Source organism: Arachis ipaensis, chromosome B6, assembly GCF_059453495.1.
Source record: "Arachis ipaensis isolate K30076 ecotype BB chromosome B6, ASM5945349v1, whole genome shotgun sequence".
Taxonomy (NCBI): Eukaryota; Viridiplantae; Streptophyta; class Magnoliopsida; order Fabales; family Fabaceae; genus Arachis; species Arachis ipaensis.
In genome coordinates, this window is record NC_142441.1 from 43145865 (window position 1) to 43152532 (window position 6668).

Here is a 6668-nt window from a genome sequence, read left to right on the forward strand (position 1 = left end):
ATAATCATCACATTCATCATGTTCTTGGGAACGAATGGATATCTTAGAAGCGGAATAAGTTGAATTGAATAGAAAACAGTAGTACTTCGCATTAAATCATGAGGAACAGCAGAGCTCCACACCTTAATCTATGGAGTGCAGAAACTCTACCGTTTGAAAATACATAAGTGATGAAGGTTCAGGCATGGCCGAATGGCCAGCCCCCAAAACGTGATCACAGGATCAAAAATACAATCCAGGATGAAAATACAATAGTAAAAAGTCCTATTTATACTAAACTAGTTACTAGGGTTTAGAGAAGTAAGTAATTGATGCATAAATCCACTTCCGGGGCCCACTTGGTGTGTGCTTGGGCTGAGCTTGAAGTTTACACGTGGAGAGGTCATTCTTGGAGTTGAACGCCAGTTTGTAACGTGTTTCTGGCGTTCAACTCTGGCTTGTGACGTGTTTCTGGCGTTTAACTCCAGACTGCAGCGTAGAACTGGCGTTCAACGCCCTTTTGCGTCATCTAAACGCGACCAAAGTATAGAATATTATATATTGCTAGAAAGCCCTGGATGTCTACTTTCCAACGAAATTGGAAGCGCGCCATTTTGAGTTCTGTAGCTCTAGAAAATATACTTTGAGTGCAGGGAGGTCAGAATCCAACAGCATCAGCAGTCCTTCTTCAACCTCTGAATCTGATTTTTGCTCAAGTCCCTCAATTTCAGCCAGAAAATACCTGAAATCACAGAAAAACACACAAACTCATAGTAAAGTCCAGAAATGTGAATTTAACATAAAAACTAATAAAAACATCCCTAAAAGTAACTAGATCCTACTAAAAACTTACTAAAAACAATGCCAAAAAGCGTATAAATTATCCGCTCATCACAACACCAAACTTAAATTGTTGCTTGTCCCCAAGCAACTAAAAATCAAATAGGATAAAAAGAAGAGAATATACTATAAATTCCAAACTATCAATGAAACATAGCGCCAATCAGATGAGCGGGACTTGTAGCTTTTTGCCTCTTGAATAGTTTTGGCATCTCACTTTATCCATTGAGGTTCAGAATGATTGGCATCTATAGGAACTCAGAGTTCAGATAGTGTTATTGATTCTCCTAGTTCAGTATGTTGATTCTTGAACACAGCTACTTTATGAGTCTTGGCCGTGGCCCTAAGCATTTTGTTTTCCAGTATTACCACCGGATACATAAATGCCACAGACACATAATTGGGTGAACCTTTTCAGATTGTGACTCAGCTTTGCTAAAGTCCCCAATTAGAGGTGTCCAGGGTTCTTAAGCACACTCTTCTTTTGCTTTGGACCTTGACTTTAACCGCTCAGTCTCAAGTTTTCACTTGACACCTTCACGCCACAAGCACATGGTTAGGGACAGCTTGGTTTAGCCGCTTAGGCCAGGATTTTATTCCTTTAGGCCCTCCTATCCACTGATGCTCAAAGCCTTGGGATCCTTTTTATTTACCCTTGCCTTTTGGTTTTAAGAGCTTTTGGCTTTTTCTGCTTGCTTTTTCTCTTTTTTTTTCTATTTTTTTTTGCCATTTTTTTTTCTGCAAGCTTTGTTCCGTGCTGCTTTTTCTTGCTTCAAGAATCATTTTTATGATTTTTCAGATTATCAAATAACATGTCTCCTTGTCATCATTCTTTCAAGAGCCAACATATTTAACATTCTTAAATAACAACTTCAAAATACATATGCACTGTTCAAGCATTCATTCAGAAAACAAGAAGCATTGTCACCACATCAATATAATTAAACTAAGTTCAAGGATTAATTCAAAACTCATGTACTTCTTGTTCTTTTGAATTAAAACATTTTTCATTTAAGAGAGGTGATGGATTCATAGGACATTCATAACTTTAAGACATAGTTACTAACTACTAATGATCATGTAATAAGACACAAACTTAGATATGCACTTAACATAGAAAATGAAAAACAGAGAATGTAAGAACAAGGAGTGAGTCCACCTTAGTGATGGTGGCGTTTCTTTCTTGAGGAACCAATAATGTCCTTGAGCTCTTCTATGTCTCTTCCTTGTCTTTGTTGCTCCTCCCTCATTGCTTTTTGATCTTCTCTAATTTCATGAAAGGATGATGGAGTGCTCTTGATGTTCCACCCTTAGTTGTCTCATGTTGGAACTTAATTCTCCTAGGGAGGTGTTGATTTGCTCCCAATAGTTTTGTGGAGGAAAATGCATTTGAGGCATCTCCGGGATCTCATGGTGATGAGCTTCATGCGTCTCTTGAGATCTATGAATGGGCTCTCTTGCTTGCTCCATCCTTTTCTTAGTAATGGGCTTCTCTTCCTCAATGGGAATGTCTCCTTCTATGAAAGCTTCAACTGAGTAACATAGATGGCAAATAAGATGAGGAAAAGCTAGCCTTGCCCCAGGAGAGGGCTTTTCGGCTATTTTGTAGAGTTCAAGGGAGATGACTTCATGAACTTCTACTTCCTCTCCAATCATGATGCTATGGATCATGATGGCCCGATCCACAGTAACTTCAGATCGGTTGCTAGTGGGGATGATGGAGCGTTGGATGAACTCCAACCATCTTCTAGCTACAGGCTTGAGGTCCAGTCTTCTTAATTGAACCGGTTTACCTTTGGAGTCAATCTTCCATTGAGCTCCTTCCACACATATGTCCATGAGGACTTGGTCCAACCTTTGATTAAAGTTGACCCTTCTAGTGTAGGGGCGTGCATCTCCTTGCATCATAGGCAAGTTGAACGCCAACCTCATATTTTCTGGACTAAAATCTAAGTATGTCCCCCGAACCATTGTAATATAATTCTTGGGATTCGGGTTCTTACTTTGATCATGGTTCTTAGTGATCCATGCATTGGCATAGAACTCTTGAACCATTAGGATGCCGACTTGTTGGATGGGGTTTGTTAGAACTTCCCAACCTCTTCTTTGGATTTCATGTCGGATCTCCGGATACTCATTTCTCTTGAACTTGAAAGGGACCTCGGGGATCACCTTCTTCTTGGCCACAACATCATAGAAGTGGTCTTGATGGGATTTGGAGATGAACCTTTCCATCTCCCATGACTCGGAGGTGGAAGCTTTTGTCTTCCCTTTCCCTTTTCTAGAGGATTCTCCGGTCTTAGGTGCCATCAATGGTAATGAAAAAACAAAAAGCTTATGCTTTTACCACACCAAACTTAGAATATTGCTTGCCCTCGAGCAAGAGAAGAAAGAATAGATGAAGAAGAAGAAGAAAATATGGAGGAGATGAGGGAGAGGTGTATTCGGCCAAGAAGGGGAAGAGAGGGTTGTGTTGTGTGAAAATGAAGAAGAGTGGAGGGCTTTATATAGGGAAGGGAGGGGGGTTAAGGTTTGGCCAGAAGAGTGGGTTTTGGGTGGGAAATTGATTTTGAATTTTGAAGGTAGGTGGAGTTTATGAGGTAGGTTTATGGGGAAGAGTGGATGGATGTGAGTGGTGAAGTGGTGATAGGGAAGAGAGATTGAGGTGATTGGTAAAGAGTTTTGGGGAAGAGTGTTTATTAGGAAGAGAGGATGAACATTGAGAAGAGGGAAGAGAGAGTGAGTGGTGGTAGGTGGGGATCCTGTGGGGTCCACAGATGCTGAGATGATCCTGTGGGGTTCACAGATCCTGAGGTGTCAAGGAATTGCATCCCTGTACCAATTAGGCATATAAAATACCTTTGCATGCAATTCTGGCATTTAAACGCCGAATTGATGCTTGTTCTGGGCGTTCAGCGCCCAGATGCAGCATATTTCTGGCGTTGAACGCCAGCCAGATGCTTGTTTCTGGCGTTCAGCGCCAGCTCTTCCTCAGTGGGCATTTCTGGCATCTGAACACCAGGATGCTGCTTGTTTCTGGCGTTCAACGCCAGAAACATGCTCTGTTCTGGCGTTGAACGCTAGACAGATGCTCCTTACTGGCGTTTAAACGCCAGTCAGATCCTCCTCCAGGGTGTGATTTTTCTTCTGCTGTTTTTGATTTTGTTTTCAATTTTTATATTTATTTTGTGACTCCACATGATCATGAACCTAATAAAACATGAAAGAACAATAAAAATAAAATAGAATTAGATAAAAATTGGGTTGCCTCCCAACAAGCGCTTCTTTAATGTCAATAATTTGATAGTGGGCTCTCATGGAGCCTCACAGATGTTCAGAGCATTGTTGAGACTCCCCAACACCAAACTTAGAGTTTGGATATGGGAGTTCAACACCAAACTTAGAGTTTGGTTGTGGCCTCCCAACACCAAACTTAGAGTTTGACTGTGGGGGCTCTGGTTGACTCTGTTTTGAGAGAAGCTTACTGTGTCTCTTTTCCATGTTTACAGAAGGATGTCCTTGAGTTTTAAACTCAAGGGAGTCCTCATTCAATTGAAGGACTAGTTCACCTCTGTTAACATCAATCACAGCTCTTGCTATGGCTAGGAAGGGTCTTCCAAGGATGATGGATTCATCCTCATCCTTCCCAGTATCCAGGATTATGAAATCAGCAGGGATGTAAAGGCCTTCAACCTTTACTAACACGTCCTCTACTTGTCCATAAGCCTCTTTTCTTGAGTTGTCTGCCATCTCTAATGAGATTCTGGCAGCTTGCACCTCAAAGATTCCCAGTTCTCCATTACAGAGAGTGGCATGAGGTTTATTCCTGACCCAAGGTCACATAGAGCCTTTTCAAAGGTTATGGTGCCTATGGTACAAGGTATTAGGAACTTTCCAGGATCCTGTTTCTTTTGAGGCAATCTCAGTTGATCCAATGCATTTAGTTCATTGGTGAACAGGGGAGGTTCATCTCCTCAAGTCTCTTTACCAAATAAATTGGCATTCAGCTTCATGATTACACCAAGGAACTTGGCAACTTGCTCTTCAGTAACATCTTTATTATCTTCAGAAGAAGAATACTCTTCAGAGCTCATGAAGGGCGTAAGGAGGTTTAATGGAATCTCTATGGTCTCTAGATGGGCCTCAGATTCCTTTGGTTCCTCAGAGGAAAACTCCTTATTGATCACTGGACGTCCCAGGAAGTCTTCCTCATTGGGATTCACGTCCTCCCCCTCTCTTGTGGATTCGGCCATGATGGTGAATTCAATGGCCTTGCACTCTCCTTTTGGATTTTTTTCTGTATTGCTTGGGAGAGTACTAGGAGGGATTTCAGTGATCCTTTTACTCAGTTGGCCCACTTGTGCCTCCAAATTTCTAATTGAAGACCTTGTTTCATTCATGAAACTTACAGTGGCCCTAGATAGATCAGAGACTAAGTTTACTAAATTAGAGGTATTTTGTTCAGAGTTCTCTGTCTGTTACTGAGTGGATGATGGAAAAGGTTTACTATTGTTAAACCTGTTTCTTCCACCATTATTAAAGCCTTGTTGAGGCTTTTGTTGATCCTTCCATGAGAGATTTGGGTGATTTCTCCATGAGGGGTTATAGGTGTTTCCATATGGTTCACCCATGTAATTTACCTCTGCTATTGCAGGGTTCTCAGGATCATAAGCTTCTTCTTCAGAAGATGCCTCTTGAGTACTGTTGGATGCAGCTTGCATTCCATTCAGACTTTGAGAAATCATATTGACTTGCTGAGTCAATATTTTATTCTGAGCCAATATGGCATTCAGAGTATCGATTTCAAGAACTCCCTTCTTCATAGGCGTCCCATTACTCACAGGATTCCTCTCAGAAGTGTACACGAACTAGTTATTAGCAACCATGTTAATGAGTTCTTGAGCTTCTGCAGGCATTTTCTTTAGGTGAATGGATCCACCTGCAGAAGTATCCAATGACATTTTAGCTAATTCAGACAGACCATCATAGAATATATCCAGGATGGTCCATTTTGAAAGCATGTCAGAAGGACACTTTTTGGTCAGTTCCTTGTATCTCTCCCAAGCTTCATAGAGAGATTCACCTTCTTTTTGTCTGAAGGTTTGAACATCTACTCTGAGCTTACTCAGCTTTTGAGGAGGAAAGAACTTGGCTAAGAAAGCCTTGACCAGCTTATCCCAAGAGTTCAGGCTATCTTTAGGTTGAGAATCCAACCATATTCTAGCTCTGTCTCTTACAGCAAACGGGAAAAGCATGAGCCTGTAAACTTCAGGATCTACTCTATTAGTCTTAACAGTATCACAGATCTGCAAGAGTTCAATTAAGAATTGAAAAGGATCTTCAGATGGAAGTCCATGAAACTTGCAATTTTGTTGCATCAGAGAAACTAATTGAGACTTAAGCTCAAAATTGTTTGCTCCAATGGCAGGAATGGAGATGCTTCTTCCATGTAAATTGGAATTAGGTGCAGTAAAGTCACCAAGCATCCTCCTTGCATTATTATTATTTTTGGCTGCCATCTCCTCTTCTTGTTCGAAAATTCCTGTAAGGTTGTCTCTGGATTGTTGTATTTTAGCTTCTCTTAGTTTTTTCTTCAGAGTCCTTTCAGGTTCAGGGTCTGCTTCAACAAGAATGTTCTTGTCCTTGCTCCTGCTCATATGAAAAAGAGGGAATAAAAAAATAATAATAATAGAGATCCTTTTTGCCCAAGTATAGAGGTTCCCTTATGTGAGTAGAAAAAAAGAAGAGTAGAAGAAAAGAAGAAGAGAAAATCTGAACTCAGAGAGAAAGAGAGGGTTCGGATTTTTGGTGAGTGAGGAAGAGATGTTAGTAAATAAATAAATAAATAG

At 40.8% G+C, this 6668-nt stretch overlaps 1 non-coding gene across 1 annotated transcript; it reads left to right on the forward strand.

Annotated features, from left to right (window-relative positions):
* The first annotated feature begins 5838 nt into the window (after window positions 1-5838).
* LOC148555332 (small nucleolar RNA R71) lies at window positions 5839-5942 on the forward strand. The gene has a single exon (XR_015886654.1). It is a non-coding gene; the product is annotated as a small nucleolar RNA R71 (small nucleolar RNA).
* Window positions 5943-6668: the final 726 nt, after the last annotated feature.